Source organism: Nicotiana tomentosiformis, chromosome 5 (genome assembly GCF_000390325.3).
Source record: "Nicotiana tomentosiformis chromosome 5, ASM39032v3, whole genome shotgun sequence".
In the NCBI taxonomy this organism is placed as follows: Eukaryota; Viridiplantae; Streptophyta; class Magnoliopsida; order Solanales; family Solanaceae; genus Nicotiana; species Nicotiana tomentosiformis.
In genome coordinates, this window is record NC_090816.1 from 1,193,549 (window position 1) to 1,212,845 (window position 19,297).

At 38.3% G+C, this 19,297-nt stretch overlaps 1 long non-coding RNA gene across 2 annotated transcripts; it reads right to left on the bottom strand.

The window, feature by feature from the left end:
- Positions 1 to 474: 474 nt before the first annotated feature.
- On the bottom strand, positions 475 to 4,835 carry LOC138891744 (uncharacterized). 2 transcript variants are annotated; one of them, XR_011408066.1, is made up of 4 exons: positions 2,165 to 4,835; positions 1,762 to 1,832; positions 1,143 to 1,311; positions 475 to 774 (listed from the first exon to the last, which is right to left on the bottom strand). It is a non-coding gene; the product is annotated as an uncharacterized lncRNA (long non-coding RNA). The 2 variants fall into 2 exon arrangements; XR_011408067.1 differs by lacking the exon at positions 1,143 to 1,311.
- Positions 4,836 to 19,297: the final 14,462 nt, after the last annotated feature.

Below are 19,297 nucleotides of genomic sequence, written 5' to 3' on the forward strand. Positions count from 1 at the left end.
ATAAAAAGGGGCAAAATAAGAGAAAAATAAGATAACGACGCGACCACATCAAATCGGTCATTACATAAAATGACTCTTTTTGTCATTATATTTTGACGGATTTAACGATACGATATAATACAATAAAATTTAAGTAACAATCGAAACAAACAGTATACTTAAAATAACAATATGATACAATACAATATGTAACAACCATATATCCAAACAAGCTACTATAACTTAGCGGTTAGCCGGTAATGTAGCCCTTGTTATGGATCTATGAGCTCGCAAGGGGAGAGCCCATTAAGTAATGACTTTTGAAGCTTCATGTCACGACCCAAAATCCACTATAGGTCGTGATGACGCCTAACGCCGCCGTCAGGCAAGCCAACAGTGCTTAATCTACTTAGTTACTCATTTTATTATTTTTGAAATCATGAATCCCTTTAAATAAGTAGAGTAAAGTCTGGTACTCGCAAAAAACCCGTGATTTTTATTTCCAACTTCCATTTAAAATATAAATTACAAAGTGAAATGATAATAATTACTTGAACTACAATAATGAACATCATGTAGGAACCCCTTAAACCCGGTGTCACAGGTGCATGGGCATCTACCAAGGAGTATAATAATAATACAACATCTGTTTGGAATACAAGTTAGACAGGAGAATATAAATAATGCTGATGGAGACTCTGTATGTTGTGAATCGCAACATGGAATGCAGCTCACCGTAAAATCTCCGCTACAACCGCGCCCTTGCGCCCAAAAGACTATCAGACATATATACACCTGCACAATAATTGCAGCAAGTGTAGCATGAGTACGTAAATCAACGCGTACCCAGTAAGTATCTAGCCTAACCCCGGAGAAGTAGTCACGAGGGGTTGACGCCGACACTTACCAGAGGTCCAATAAAGCAGTATGCTAAATCCTAAACAGATATGAAGCACAACAGTAATAGTAGGATGAAACGGTAACCATCATAATCTTTCAAAATTTCTTTTAACGATATAAACTTCTCAATCTCGTATTCTATCTCAACAACTTAGAAAATATCAAGTGCCAATATCAAATGAATAAGAAACACCATATAAAATATAAGGCATCAGTGGAAGGAAAATCTCGTGAATATTTGGACTGCTAGTGATATAACGTACGATTATGCCGAGGTCATACAGCCTGATCCCATAAGGAATATGATACTTCTGCGGCGAATGACCCAATCCCATAATAATGTGTACTCTGCCGAGCGTCAGCACGAACAATAGATGTATCTATTATACTGCCGAGGTGAACGACCAGCTCCCATAAGAGTGGTACAAAATCCTGTCAAGGCGAACGACCCGATCCCATTAGAATAAGAAGCTTTAACGGGTCTTTGACCCCATCCACGAATATACGTGTGAGTTATGAAATATATAAGGAAAACTTTGCAATGAGTACGCACAACGCGGGAGAAATTCATAAGGGAAGCACAAATTATTCTGCGGATTATCAAGTAGCATGTCACATGTCTACAATAGTGAGTCTATCACCCTATGCAAGTCTAGTCTCAGGTCGTAACACGAAATAACGGAATTAAACGAGCAAAGATAACTCAAATAGTACAATTATAGTATGGCGTGAACCTAAGTCTACTCGGATATAATCAGGAATTCTAGCATACGCGTGGACACTCGTCACCTCATACGTGCGTAGCTCTCACAACATGCAACACATAAGAATATAACACCTACGGGGTAAATTCCCCCTCACAGAGTTAGACAGGAGACTTACCTCGTTCAGAAGTTCCATAATTAGCTCCAACGCCGCTCTAACGCCTCAAACCGATGCATGTCGCTCCAAAACTAGTCAAACAATGTGCACACCAATAAAAATATACTCTAATACTCTTAATAAATCAATTTATAACAATTCTCAACTCCGCTCGAAAAGTCAATAAAGTCAACCCTCGGGCCCACGTGTCCGGATTTCGAAAATTTTCAAAGATAAACTTTACCCATAATACCACGAACTCAAATATATAGTTTATTCCTAATTCTATGTCCAATTTCGTAGTAAAAATCTAAAAATATCAATTTCTAGGTTTCTTTCAAAATCTCAGAATTTCTACTAATTTCTATGTTCAAATCCATGTAAAATTCATATATTTAACTCACAATATCTAAAAGTCACTTACCTAGTGATGGATGACGAAAAAGCTCCTTCAAAGTCGCCTCAAGCTCGGCCTCTCATGGAAGATTTTAGATAAATTAAGCCAAAACCCTCTTTTGCAATTTTATACACTGCCGAGACGACCTTCATCACGAACGTGGAAATCACCTCACGTTCGCGAAGCATATCTAGCTTCAGCTCCAAAACTCCTCTACGCGAACACGAGAAAGGGCACGCGAAGCTTTACCAGCCTGCCTATCGCAAACGCATCTGCCATTCCGCGAACGCAAAGACCAAGTTAGCCACCAAGCCAGGTCCTTCGTCGCGAACGCGAACATCAAATCGCGAACGCAGAGCCTTGCTTCCCAAACCTTCGCGAACGCGAAGCACAAACATGGAGAAATGACTTGAAACCATCCCGAAACACACTCAAAGCCCCCGGGACCCGTCCAATCACACCAACACGTTCCAAAATATGATACGAACCTGCTCGAGGCCTCAAATCACACCAAACAATATCAAAACTATGAATTGGCGATCAAAACCTTTTTAAAACTTTCAACCATTAAAACTTCGACGAATGCATCCGAATCATACTTAAACATTCCAGAATGACCGCCAAATTTTGCGTGCAAGTCACAAATCACGATACGAACCTATTCCAAGGCTCGGAACCCCAAACAGACATATTTATCACCAAAGTGCACCTCAAACCAAATTTAGAAAATGCTAAAATCTTCAAAATGCCAACTTTCCACAATAAGCGTTGAAATGCTCCCGGGTGACCCGATACTCAAGCCGAACATACGCCCAAGTCCGAAATCATCATACGAACCTATTGGAGTCTTCAAATCTCGATTTCGAGGTCGTTTACTCAAAAGTTAAACCTTAGTCAATTCTTCCAACCTAAAACTTTCGAAATTAGAATTTTCCATCTGAATCAACTCCGAAATTCTCAAAATTCAACTCCAACCACGCGTACAAGTCCTAACACATGAAGTGAAATTATTCAAGGGCTCAAACTGCCGAACGACGCACTATAGGTCAAAACGACCGGTCGAGTCATCACACTTCATATATATGGTTAGATTCCGTCTCCACTAATAACCTTGGTAACTCGTGATAAAAGATAGTATAAAGTATAATATAAGACACGCATGCAAAAGATTGATAATAATAAACAGAGGCTCGAATCATTCACCAACTAAAATCATAAGGAAACATTTGGCAACCTAAAATTATAAAGCAAGAAAACATTCATGCATAAAATAAAAATCACATGGTTGGTTACAGAATAAAAAGGAAGCAAATTTGTCAGAAGTGGAATTTTAACCCACGCCCTCTCACGAATATCACATGATTTGAACCCACGCCCTCTCAAATCATTCACCAACTAAAATCATAAGGAAATGTTTGGCAACCTAAAACTGTAAAGCAAGAAAAGTTTCATGCATAAAATAAAAATCACATGGTTGGCTACAGAATAAAAAGGAAACAAATTTGTTAGAAGTGCGATTTGAACCCATGCCCTCTCACGAAGATCACATGATTTGAACCCACGCACTCTCGAATTATTCACCAACTAAAATCATAAGGAAACATTTGGCAACCTAAAACTGTAACTCAAGAAAAATTTCATGCATAAAATAAAAATCACATGGTTGGTTACAAAATAAAAAGGGAACAAATTTGTCAGAAGTGTGATTTGAACCCACGCCCCTCTCATGAAGATCACATGATTTGAACCCTGACGAGATCAATGTGCATAGGATTTTTCTGCTCGTACTCAATCAAACTCTAGTATAATTTATGATATCGTCCCACAGATTGATTATTCTAAGCTACAAACTTTTAATATTTTTACTACTATTTGAGATAACCAAATTGATGAAAGGTGAATGAGGTTTTAAAAGTTGTTAATTACTTAAAGAAAAACGAACAACTTCCGAAAGATTCACAATTTAAAAAGAGTTGGGAATTGTTGAATTCACTTGATATTGTTACAATAAAATCTTAATTTCTACATGTATTTCTCTAAAGAATAATTGCTTATTGCTAATGCAATTATATTTTGCTCACTAAGAAAATGTCAATTAAAAGCATTCCGTAAGGTTATGTAATTAATTAAGTTAAAACTCTTGACGATCAAACCGAAATATTTTCTTGCCTGAATTGTGCTAAAAGGTAGTAAAATCTTCGTGAGAATATTTTTACAAAAAATTAGTAATCTTGCCTATAACAGTTCGTCCGCGAGAATTAACACTGGGACAAACAAGATTACAAATTTGAAATAGGAGTTTTATAAATATTATTCCCACTCTACTATTTTATTCATTGGTTATTATATATTAGTTTTGCTCTGCAAGAATTACAAAATTAATATAAGAATGAATTAAAGAAAATATATAGGAGTGGTAATAATGATTAATTAAAAATCATTATTCCAACACAGTGTGAAAATAAAAGGAAAATTTCAATCCAGAGATGTATTATAACTTAAATAATATTATAAAAATATATACCATGCTTCATCAACTATCCCAACAAACGAGATTACTCCATTATGGAGTATTTACATTTCACAACAAAAAAGAATTCTTGAATATTACCAATACTCTTAGAAAATTCGAAAACTTACGGGAAGAAAATGAAATAGTTAAAGGAAGAAGTTAAAACCAAAGTTTATAGAAAAGTGGTTCTCTTGCTATGTCTCTCCTCATTTTCCCCGATGCCAAGTTTGCATTATATTTATAAAAAAGTCTTGCAGGCATTAAATGCTTAGACGTGTCTAAGACTAGGAGCTTAGACACGTCTGAAGATATGAGCTTAGATATGTCCAAGATAGGAGTTTGGATACGTCTAAGGATGGGGGTTTTAATACGTCGAAACTTCAATTATATACTTTTCCATCTTGCCATTTCAATTATTGTGCTTGCCATAGCAGACTTTCATCGAGCATTCTGTCTTTTTCTTCTGTTATTTATAATTTTTCTTCTTGTTCTTCTTCTTTTCTTTTGCAAAAATAGTTATAAAGAGGCAAAATTCGAGATATATTTTTAAGTATATTATTTAAAGTAGGATATTAAAAATATATAATAAGTAAATATTTTATATTCATCAAATTCTCCCATGCTTGAACTATTTCTCGTCCTCGAGGAGAATAAATTTATTAGTAATTAATGTTTCTTGTAAAGTAAAAAATTCAAAAAAAATAAAATTCACATAAAGTTCAATGCCAATAACTTTTCAAGTTCACCAAATCTTTACCTTATTTCTGCTTCTACTTTTATTTGGCAAAAGAAATTTTGCATCCCGTATTCCTGATGAACCTTTTGAGATTGATAACTTTATGATAACAACTCTTGAGTTTCTCAAATTTATCCCTAAGCTTGCCCTTCATGCCAGTCTCCACTAATATAAGCTCAACATTTATTTCTAAAATCTTCTTAGGACTTTTTTTGGTCTTGTAATATTTAGATTAATGCTGGTAAGGGTAAAAGATATATTTATAGTGACTTGTTCTTTCCAGCATTATCATTAGAGTTAATTATTTTGTCAACCAACAATTTATTTCACAAGCATATATATATTTTTCTTCACTTTTTCGTATTTTTGTATGAAACATTCATATATACATGATTCACACTTTTTCAGAACGTCCATTCTTTCCTTCTTCTTCTTTTTTTTAATAATTCTTCATCCCTTTCTTTGATAACCATTTTTACTCAATTATAAATAGCTAAAAAGAGTAAGAATATTACTTTTGTATTCTTTCTTACTTTTCTTCACGTTGATGGTGTAGCAATGAAATTGAAGGCTCAAATTTGAGTGATAAAAGGAAATATATGTACACTTTTTTTTTCTTTTCGGAATAAAGAGGCTAAAAAGTTAAACAAAGAAAGCCTAATTTAAAAATCAATGTTGTCTGAAATTTTTTCTCGATAGACATTTGGGGCAAGTTCTAGCAAAATTATATTGATTCTACCTATTTGTGATCATAAAGCTTCTCAATTTCAATAATTTCTCATATTTGGAGATACTCATCCTTTGAATTCATAAAAATAAAAACCACAAACTTGGAAGTTAGATGGCATAAATAAAAAATATTATGTTAGAAGGTATGTAAAATTTTATTTTAACACTTCAAAATTGTACAAGAGCAATACTTACGAATAAAGAGTGAAAATAAACTAAAGAAAATAAGTAGTTTATATTCATAAATATATTATAAAATTATATATAGAGGATATACTTTTTTTTGGTGTTTAGATGTATTTACAGTGAACCTTTGAAGCCTAAAAAGAAAATCTCTTTCCTTTTTTACTTTTGCATTTCCTTGGTAGTAGAATCTTTTCTTCTATGCATCAGCAAAAATAGGTAGTAACAAAATTATAAGTGAGATTTTGATCAACCATACCATACCATATTTTCTCTGTGAGTACATATCTTAACCACAAAACCATAAAAAAAAAAAAGTAGTACAAAGCCAAGTGTTAGTCCAAACATAAAGTAAAAAAACAAAACGAACAATTCATAATAGAAACAAATTCACATAGATAATAATTTTTTTTACACAGTCAATTCCAAGATTTGGACAACTAATATACACAAAAGCTTAATTGTTTTAAGTTGCCAATCATTCTGCTGCATAGTTACTATCTGAATTTCAGAAATCCCAAGGAACAGGTGCATATTCTGAAAAGTTTACAAATCCCACATTATCTTGCATCTGATTCTGGTTTTGTCTGTTAAAACCATACTCACTATCTCGACATTTCTCAAACGCTCTTCGACCTTATCAAATCTTCCACTCAGCTGTCCAACATTATGCAATAAAGTTTCCATATGTTGAGAGATTTGCCTCATCATATTAGTTTGTTGAACTACCAATTGAGTTTTCATCTCCTGTCTAGGCCTTTCTTCCTCCCCTTTTTTACTCTCTGGACCATTAGTTTTCTCGAGTTTTTTCCAAAAAGTGTTGTACAAATTCTTAATTTGCTTAACTCCAGCATCTTTGACTAACAATGTGATAGTGGAAGGGAAACAAATACTCCGCACAGTCGGATCAAATTTACAAGCCTCAAAACCAGCATTGATGATTCTACCAACATTAATGGTCATCCTATTAAAAATGGCATAGAGTAGTACAAATATCTGCCCAAATAGGATCTTCTATGAAATTATTAGTCACTTGATCATCAATATTGTCAATATCAGAAAGACGATTAATCGTTTCAGCAGAACATTCAATCCTCATTCCTGTCACCATTGATAAATTTGACCCGTTTTCAAGATAAAAGTAAATGTCACGACCCAGTTCCCACTATAGGTTATGATAGCGCCCAACGTCGCCGTCAGGCAAGCCGACGGTGAACCATCGAATTAATTATTCGTTTTATTACTTTTTTAAAATCATAAATTTTTATTAAAAAAAGAAATTTGCGCATTTAAAATCATGGATACTTACAATGCTAGTAAGATATAAAATAAAAGGTGACAATACTTGAGCAAAACTATTAACATCAACTAGAATATCCCACATCTGTCCGAAATTTAAAATAGACAGGATAACATAATCGAACATGAACATGAGATGCAGCTCACCGTAAAGTCCCCACAATAGTTGCGCCTTTGCGCCCAAAACACCACCAGAAATATATACTTGCACAATAAGTGCAGAAGTGTAGCATAAGTACGTAAATCAATGCGCACCTAATAAGTATCTAGCCTAACTCCAGAGAAGTAGTGACGAGGGGTCAATATCGACACTTACTAGTGGTCCAATAAATCAAGTACAATAGAAAGTAAACAAGTATGAAGCATGATAATTAAACACTGAAAACAAATATAGGTACATGATACGATCCTCATCTGAACAGTAAACACAAAGTCCTCAAATATTGATTACCCTCTTCAAATGGAGCATATAATATGGTCCCCTCCATATAGGTCATCACGTCTCAAGTCAGAAAAACTCACAGATACACTGTCTTCTTGTCAAATATTATGCACGATTCTGGCGCGGCGAGCAGGCCGGTCCCATAAGAGTATTTCATGAAATTGCCGAGGCTAACGACCCGATCCCATAAGAATATTTACATCATATTGCTGAGGCGAGCGGCCGATCCTATAAGAGTGTGTTACAATATCTTGCCAAGGCGAGCAACTCAATCTCATAAGAGTGTGATACATGATGCTGCTGAGGTGAGTGGCCCGATCCCATAAGAGTGTTTCATAGAACTGCCGAGGCGAACGGTCCAATCTCACAAGAGTGTTTCATAGAACTGCCGAGGTGAACGACCCGATCCTATAAGAGTGTTACAATAATCCTGTAAAGGTGAACGACTCGATCCCATAAGAGCGTTGCTGAGGCGTTCAACCCGATTCCATTACAATATGAAGCTTTTACGGGTCTTTGACCCCACTCACGATTATATGTGTGAGTTATGAGATTCAAGAAAAACTTATCAAGTAGCTCATCAAATATCTAAAATAGTAAGTCCATTACTCTACGTGAGTCTAGTCTCAGGTCATAATGCAAATTAAAGCAATTAAACAAGCAAGAATAACTCCAATAATACAATTAAAGCATGGTGTGAGTCTAAGTCTATATGGACATAATCAGAAATTCTAGCATACACACGGACACTCGTCACCTCATACATGCGTAGCTCCCACAACATGTAGCACATAACAAATATAATACCTACGGGGTAATTTCCCCCTCACAAGGTTAGACATGATACTTACCTCGCTCCAAAGCTCCATAACTGGCTCCAACGCCTCTGTAACACCTCAAACCAGTGCCCATCAATCCGAAACTAGTCAAACAACATGCAAACCAATGAGAATATACTCCAACACTCTTAATTAATCAATTTATAACAATTCTCAACTTCGCTCGAAAAGTCAACAAAGTCTAACCCTCGGGTCCACGTGCCCGTATTCTAAAAACTTTCGAAGCTAATTACTACCCATAACACCACGAAATCAAATATATACTTTATTCTAAATTCCATGTCAAATTTCGTGGTCAAAATCTAAAAATATCAAATTCTAGGTTTTCTTCCAAAATCCCACAATTTCTACAATTTTGCATGTTTAAATCCTTATATAACTCATGTATTCAACTTAGAATAAGTGGGAATCACCTACCTTGTGTTGCTTGATGAAAGTATCCTCAAAATAGCTCCCCAAATTCGGCCACCCAAGTGAAAAATGAGAGAAAAGTGAGCCAACTCCTGAATTAAAACAACACTGCCCAGGCCCGACCTTGTTCGCGATCGCAGAAAATACCTCGCGATCGCGGAGGCCAACTAGCCTCGCCCAGGGAATTGCTCTACGCGAACGCGATATCCTCCTCATGATCGCGAAGCATAGCCTGCCCAAACCACCGCGAATGCGGGCCAAACAATGCGAACGCAAAGGCTTAACTTAGCCTCAACAACTTTCCTCCTACACGATCGCATAGCACAACTCTCCCAAACAGGCTTGCCTCCCCAACCCACCTCGTTCGCAACTCAGCCCACGCGAACGCGAAGAACCACCTGCTCCAGCTCCGCGATCGCGACCCCGTCTATGCCATCACGATGAACAAACCTCCACCAGCCCAGCTAACCTTTCGCGATCGCATCCTTAATTTCGCGATCGCGATGCACACCAAATACACCAGAAACCAGCAGTGACAAAGTAAGGAGAATTTGTTTGAAACCATTCTGAAACGCACCCAAGGCCCCCGGGACCCTGTCCAAATACACCAACTAGTCCTAATACCTTACCCAAACTTATCCAAAGGCTCGAATAGCCACGAATAACCTCAAAATCATGAATCAACGATCAAAATCCTTCTTTCAACTTTCAAACATTCAAACTTCGACGAATGCGTCCGTATCATACTTAAACATTCCGGAATGACGCAAAACTTTACATACAATTCATAAATTATGATACGAACCTATTTCAAGGATTAGAATCCCAAACGGACATCGATAATGCCAAATCCCACTTCATATCAAACTTAGGAATTTCTAAAACCTTCAAAATGCCAACTTTCCACAATAAGCGCCGAAATGCTCCCGGGCCACCCGATACTTAACCCGAACATACGCCCAAGTTTGAAATCATCATACGAACCTATTGAAACCTTCAAATCTCAATTCCGAGTTAGTTTACTCAAAAGTCAAAACTTGGTCAACTCTATAATTTAAAGCTTCCGAATTGAGAATTTTCCTTCCGAATCGACTCCGCACTTCTCGAAATTCAATTCCGACCACACTTCAAGTCTTAAAACATGAAGTGAAGCTACTCAAGGCCTCAAACTGCCAAAACACGTGCTAGATCTCAAAACAACCGGTCGGGTCGTTACATTCTCCCCCACTTAAATATACTTTCGTCTTCGAACGTGCCAAGCACCTCTCCAGAATTGCCCAAATCTACTGTTTAACACCTCGTGCAACTAACCATACCACCATAACCTATGTGAGCATATTAGCTCGAGTCATACAGAAGATCCTTCCTTTTACCTTAGCTCACAAGCCTTAGAACCAAATTCCAACATCCGGGGATTCTCCACGAGACATGATTTTAACATACGAACATCGTATCAACCTCAACTCGATGTACCAGATATGATCATGCACCCATGCTGAAACTACATAATGCACCACATAATTCGTATGCCCATAATAACATCCACTAACCGAACAAGCTGCAAATTCACTAACCACATGCTTGTAGTATACCTCATAGCGCGCATAAGCCCTGATCCAACCCTCGTGATACAACAACAATGAAAGCAACGCGTAGAAGCTCATAACCACCTGTAAAGTCAATAAATCATGGAGTTCCACTGCTCAACAAGGACCCTTGCCTCATTCTGAACTGAATAGTAACATTTCCCCTCTAATATACCTTATATAAATCTAATTGCACTGATTTCAGGTCCAATAACCTCGTATAACTCGGTACAAGATGCTCGGGCAATAAGCTACCTCAAACACCGTCCAAACCTCATATGACGCCATCAATGCGCCAACAAGCTACAACTCGAATATGACCCATAAGGAAGAACGAACTCTAGCCAAGAACCACCCAGCTCGCATAACGAATAAAACAATCGAACAGATGATATGAACCTATCTTAGAGATGAGGAACGAGGCACACAAAATAAGTATAAGAAATCCACACATGATACCATTGTGGGGTGCAACCCGATCCAAACATCATACCCGTGGCGGCGTGCCACCCAATCCATGGATAACAATTAATAAGGAAAATACCCATGAAGCCAAAATGCTTAAACCCACGAAATGCTCGAATATCGACCTCAAACATGTCAAGTGCATAAATACAACCTTGGGGGAGACAAATAGCACCACGTGCTACAAAATGCCAAGCACGACTAAGGTACCACAATGACCTGCATCTCGAGGGACATCTTGCTCAAAAAATACCACAAGTTACACATGATTGCAACACATGTGCGAATATTCAAGTTGTTTCACAATCCACATGACATAATATAGTATTACATAGAATGACTGACGATAGGAATAACATCCAATGCCCGAAGACTCCTCCATAAGCAATGTTATGCTGAAGGAACACATCCAACCTAATGTAGAGTATACATCCACATTAGATCTACCAACGGACCTCAAGCCGATTCCGATCATCCCATACTGGGCCAATAATCTTTCAAGGATCCACAGTGACCCTTTTCATGACACACACGATCAACCGTCAAATTGGTAACAACTCCCACAGTCCGCAACCAAAGGAACAGAGCGCCTTTCAATCATAACTTCTCCCACTGGTGACAGTACCAATATCTCCATACCTTAACTAAATATCTAACAATCAAATGACTAACAAGTCACACTCATACTATCTTCACGTGGGATGTACTCCCACAACCTTTCGCACCAGGTAGCAAATTCTCTACATCAATGGCCATCGACTATGCTATTTCTATAATACTAGTCAAGCATCCGCATTCCAATACCCAACACTTCTACCATAAAACAGACCATCCACAGGCTGCCCGAAAATAGTGCCAGCATACACTGAATATCTGAATTCTTCCCCTGCTCCTCCGAGCTCATCACATTCTTACCAAAACCAAACCGCAACCTTGATCCTCAACTTCCAATTTCCATACCGCTCACTACACCTATCATGCCTCTACGCGAGAGTATAAGAATTTCATCATAACCCCTAAACCACCAATAAAATCGGCTAGAACCCTTTTCACTCAACTTATTTCAAAAGAACAATCGCAACATGCAATCAGATTCCCATAACCACAGAAAATGCAAACTTCAAGTCGAAGTCTAAATCACTATAACTCTTCTGGGATCCATTTACACATAACAAGGCCATCAGAATGAAATACCTTAAAATCAACCAAATTACGGTGACTGTCAAGCCTTCAAGTTAGCCACAAAACACTTGTATAGCCTTATCGCACCAAAGGAACCGATTATCTTCTTAACCATACTGATCCAAACCACTACTAACTGACTCAATGTCTTCCGAATTACTCTTGACTTGCCTCTGAAGTAATACCTCTTTTCAAGCACATAACGGACTTCAATCGACATTCACCCCCAGTGATCCCAAACCACAAAACCACATATCCTCAGCACCCATAAGCTATTTCATACTCTCCTCATACACTCAATAGTAACTCCAACTAATACACCTGTTCTGAAATATCTTCTGCGAATCCGAAGCCGTTACTCCCATTTCTCCAATACTGCACCGTAAACCCGATGATAACATAGGAATTCTCCAAGTATCATTCACACCTGCTACAAAACCCAGTCCTCAGCCATATAACGAACCCAAAATCCTTAAACACCACACTTTAATTCTTGAACCCACTAGAACCATTGTTGAGAGTCACCCACTCTGACCTGGTCCCAAATATATAACCAAACTCTAGTGCTCTACTAGCACATGAACACTTCCAAAGAGGCAATCAGATGAATTCTTTTTCTTGCACGTCACATTCACAAGAAGCATAAATTCTGAGTTATCCCCAACATCTGCACATGAATCGATAAGGTAAAATGTAGCGCATATACGACATATTCCTTGCCCAAAAATACCTTTGATGTTTTTCTTCTCTTAGTCAGAACTAATCCACCAATGCACCGATGACCAGAAACTTCACAGGCACACAACCACGTGACCCAATCATAGACGGTGGCTCCCCCGCTTATCTTTACGCTACAATCACATAGATACAGATCCCACAACAACTTCTCCTTCCCAGTTACCATGATCCCACACCGTTATTCGGCCAACTATTCGCAAGATCTTGTTCCACCAATCACAACACATCCCGAATTATTAGCCATCATTGCAGGGTCAACCTCCTAGGGTTCATACCGTCTTCTTCAAGCGACCTAAGCTCACATCGCAATACATGCATCCCATGTTGAGTAAAAAGTAAAACTCTTCGCAGGAACCTCGTAAAAACCGCACAACAGCTAACTTGCTCACATGAAATAGCCCACATGTGTAACCTCATATAGACCTCCTCTAATGCCATTGCTATAGTTACATCCATCATGATATCAATTAATATCCATGGGTCCACACTGATCTTCTAGCTGCAAGAATCCTTTCGTTTATTAACATCACCTGAAGGTCCAACAATATGTTTGAAACTCGAAGCCGTATTGCATCCAAAACAATGATCGAATACTCATATTTTCCTACATTCCAATCAATCCCTTCTCATCACATACAAAATTCCTAAGCACGGAAACCACCTCAGAGATCAGCTCTCTTGAACCATCAACACTGGAAAAGCCGATTCGATCTTGAAGTCGCAATGCACAACCATCTCTGATAACTTCCTCTTAGGTTCCATCTCACAACACTGTGCCCAGAAGAAAACAAATGAAGACCAACATGCCGATGAGCCTCAATGCGTTCAATCAAGGATGGAGATGCCACAATATTAACAAGAATTTCACTAAATTCGGAAATATCAAATATCAACCGTAGGCAACACCAACACTAGGCTGAAACGACAGAACACCCTTCCATAAGGTGACGATAACAGCCCGCCTGAATATACAGGGAGAAACATCATGCACCACATCTGCAGTATTTTCACAACTCATCAGTGCTCGACTAATAACAAATGCCTGACCTCTCGATGGCATAATATTCAATGAAATAAAATCGCACGAAGAGGAATCAAGGAAGGGAAGCTCTCCTAACGGCCATGTAGCCTCTCAAAGATAAGTACAGACATCGATATGAAGACTCTACTAAACTTTCTCATGACTCGTGAGACCTATGTGAACCTAGTTCTCTAATACCAAGCTGTCATGACCTAATTCCCGCTATAGGTAGTGATGGTACCCCACATCACCGTCAGGGAAGCCGACGGTGAACCATCTAATTAATTATTCGTTTATTACTTTTTTTAAATCATAATATTTTATTAAATAAAGAAATTTATGTATTTAAAATCGTGGATACATACAATGCTAGTAACATATAAAATAAAAGGTGATAATACTGAAGCAAAACCATTAAGATCAACTAGAATATCCTAAAACCTAGTGCCACAAGTGCATGAGCGACTACTAAGAAATACAATACCAATACAACATCTGTCTGAAATTTAAAATAGACAGGATAACATAACCGAACATGAACATGAGATGCAACTCACCGTAAAGTCCCCGTAATAGTTGCGCCTTTGCGCCCAAAAGACCACCAAAAATATATACCTGTACAATAAGTGCAGAAGTGTAGCATGAGTACGTAAATCAACGCGTACACAGTAATTATATAACTTAACTCTGAAAAAGTAGTGACGAGGGGTCGATATCGATACTTACTAGTAGTGCAATAAATCAAGTACAATAGAAAGTAAAAAAGTATGAATCATGGTAATTAAATAGTAAAAACAAATATAGGTACATGATACGATCCTCATCTGAACAGTAAACACAAAGTCATCAAATATCGGTTACCCTCCTCAAATGGAGCATATAATATGGTCCCCTCCAGATAGGTCATCACATCTCAAGTCAGGAAAACTCATGGATACACTAGCTTATTGTCAAATATTATGCATTATTCTGCCGTGGCGAGCAGGCCGATCCCATAAGAGTATTTCTTGAAATTGCCCAGCCGAACAACCTAATCACATAAAAATATTTACATCATACTGCCGAGGCGAATGACCCATTCCCATAAGAGTGTGTTACAATATTCTGCCGAGGCGAACTACCCGATCCCATAATAGTGTGATAGATGATACTGTCGAGGCGAACGACCTGATCTAATAAGAGTGTTTCATAGAATTGCTGAGGCGAATGACCCGATCCCATAAGAGTATTTCATAGAACTGTGGAGGCTAACAACTCGATCCCAAAGGAGTGTGTTGTAATTATCTTGCCGAGGCGAATGACCCGATCCCATAAGAGTGTTGTTGAGGCATTTAGCCTGATCCTGTTTGAATATGAAGCTTTTACGGGTCTTTGACCCCACTCACGAATATACGTGTGAGTTATGAGATTCAAGAAAAACTTTTTGATAAATACACACGACGTGGGAGAAATCCGTATGAGAAGTACAAATTCTATGGCTAATCAAGTAGCTCATAAAATATCTAAAATAGCGTGTCCATTACTCTACACGAGTTTAGTCTCATGTCATAATGCGAATTAAAGAAATTAAACATGCAAGAATAACTCCAATAATACAATTAAAGTGTCACGACCCAAAATCCACTATAGGTCGTGATGGCGCCTAATGTCGTTGTTAGGCAAGCCAATACTTAATTATTTATTTTATTATTTTTAAAATCATGAATCTTATTTATATAGAGAGGTTAGTGCATTTAAATAAATCGTAGTTACGTACAATTTAATTACAAATAATAAGTAAAAGTGTATCAATGTAACATAATCCATAACAATTCTAGAACACCCCCAAAACCCGGTGTCTCAAGTGCATGAGCATCTACTAGAAAGTACAATAACAATACAACATCTGTGTGGAATACAAGTTAGGCAGAAAAATATAAATAATTCTGCTAGAGGCTCTGTATGATGCGGATCGTAACGTGGAATGCAGCTCACCATAAAGTCCCTGCAATAGCCGCGCCTTTGCACCCAAAAGACCACTAGAAATATATATACCTGCACAATAAGTGCAGAAGTGTAGCATGAGTATGTAAATCAACGCGTACCCAGTAAGTATCTAGCCTAACCCCGGAGAAATAGTGACGAGAGGTCGATATCGACACTTACTAGTGGTCCAATAAATCAAGTACAATAGAAAGTAAACAAGTATGAAGCATGATAATTAAACACTGAAAACAAATATAGGTACATGATACGATCCTCATCTGAACAGTAAACACAAAGTCCTCAAATATTAAGATCTTCTTGTCATATTAAGAGTCTCCACCAGATAGGTCTTCATAATTCAAATCAGAAAAACTCATGGATACACTGGCTTCTTGTCAAATATTAAGCACGATTCTGCCGAGGCGAACGACCTGATCACATAAGAATATGATACAAGATACCGTCGAGGCGAACATTCCAATCCCATAAGAATATGATGCTTGATACTGCCGAGGCGAACGACCCGATCCCATAAGAATATGATACTGTCGAGGCGAACGGCCCGATTCCATAAGAATGTGGTACATAATCCTTCCTAGGCAAACGACCCGATCCCATAAGAGTGTGTTACATAATCCTGCCGAGGCGAATGGCCTGATCCCATTAGAATAAGAAGCTTTAACGGGTCCTTGACCCCACTCACGAATATACGTGTAAGTTATGAAATTTAAGGAAGCTTTTCGATGAAAATGCACAACGCGGGAGAAATTCATAGGGGAAAGAACAATTATTCTGTGGCTAACAAAGTAGCTCGTCAAATCTCTACAATAGCGTGTCTATAACTCTACGCAAGCCTAGTCTGAGGTTGTAACGTGAAATCAAGTAACTAAGCAGGCAAGAATAACTGAACTGGTAGAAATAAAGCATGGCGTGAATCCTAGTCTACCTGGACATAATCGTAAATTCTAGCATGCGCACAGACACTCGTCAGCTCATACGTATGCAACTCCCACAACATGTACCATGCACCAAAAATAACACCTACGGTGAGATTTCCCCCTCATAGGGTTAGACAGGAGACTTATCTTGCTCCAAAGTTCCATAACCGGCTCAAACGCCTCTCTAACACCTCCAACTGATGCCCATCGACCCGAAACTAGTCAAACAACATGCCAATCGATCAAAATATACTCCAATGCTTATAATTAATCAATTTATGACAATTTCCCATTTCGCTCAAAAAGTCAACAAAGTCAACCCTCGGGCCCACATGCACGAATTCAAATATATAATTTATTCCAAATTTGATTTCCAAAATCGTGTTTAAAATCCAAAATTACCAATTTTTAGGTTTCTTCAACAATCTCACAATTACTACAATTTTTCATGTTTAAATCCACATGTAAACCATGTATTTAACTCATAACGGTAGGAATCACTTACCTCATGAAGGATGAAAAACATGGCACTCCAAAATTGCCCACAAGGCCGGCTCCAATGAGTGAAATGAGCCAAAACTCGATTTGGCTAACATATACATTTTGCTCGGGCGATCTTCGCATCAGTGAAGCCAATGGCCGCTTCTGCGGAAAGCACAAGAGGCCGCCCCTTCGCACCTGCAGACAAGGTCCTGCTCCAGCGACATCACAGATGCTATAATATCCCTCACTTCTGCTATCCACTCCGCTTCTGCGATCCAGGAAGCCGCATCTGCCCCATCGCAGATGCAGAAACAATCTCGCACATGCGGCCACTTCCCATAACCGCTTTTGCGACCCCCACTTGGCCGCTTCTGCAGCTCCGCACCTGCGGCCAAAACCTAGCAAGAACGGTTACACCAGATCTGCTACCACCAGAAATTGCATAAGGCCAAATTCTCACTCCGAATCAAACCTGAGGCCCTCGGGACCCCATCCAAACATACCAACGCATCCCAAAACATGATACAAACTTAGTCAAAGCGTCAAATAACATCAAACAACATCAAAACTACGAATCGATGATCGAATCCTTTCTTTAAACCTTCAAACTTTTAAACTTCGACGAACGCGTCTAAATTATACCGAAACACCCCAGAATGACGCCAAACTTTACGTGCAAGTCACATTTCACTATATGAACCTATTCCAAGGCTCGGAACTCCAAACGAATATCGATAACATGAAATTCACTTTAAATCAAACTTAAGAAATTCTTAAACTTCCAAAATGCCAACCTTCCATAATAGGTGCTGAAATGCTCCTGGACCACCCGATACTCAATCCGATCATACACCCAAGTCCGAAATCATCATAGAAACCTATTGGAACCCTCAAATCCCAATTCTGAGGTCGTTTACATAAAAGTAAAACCTTGGTCAACTCTTCCAATATAAAGCTTCCGAATTAGGAATTTTCCATCTAAATCAACTCCAAATTTCCCAAAATGCAATTCTGACCCCACGTACAAGTCAGAATATATGAAGTGAAGTTATTCAAGTCCTCAAACCGCCGAACGATGCGCTAGAGTTCAAAATAACTGGTTGGGTCGTTACATAAAGTATGGTGTGAGTCTAAGTCTATCTGGACATAATCGGGAATTCTAGCATACGCATGAAGACTCGTCACCTCATACATGTGTAGATCCCACAACATGTGAAACATAAAAAAATATAACATCTAAGGGATAATATTCCCCTCATAAGATGTAACGACCCGGTCGCTTATTTTGAGTATTATAGTTCTGTTCCCCTATTTATTGCTTCTTCTATGCTTATTTATTATTATGTGACTTGCTGGAGTGGTTGGTTTGGTTCCGGAGATATTTCGAAATGAATGGGGACACTTAGTCCCAAGGTTGGAAGCCTAAGTTGAAAGAGTTGACTCGATATTAACTTATGCGTAAACGGATCCGGGATGGAGTTTTTATGGTTTTGATAGCTCAGTAGGGTAATTTTGGACTTAGGAGTGTCCCCAGATATGATTTGGAGGTCCGTAGATGATTTTGTCTTGAATTGGCAAAGGTTGAAAGAATTGAAGTTTGGATAGTTGAGAGGTTTGACCAAGAATTGATT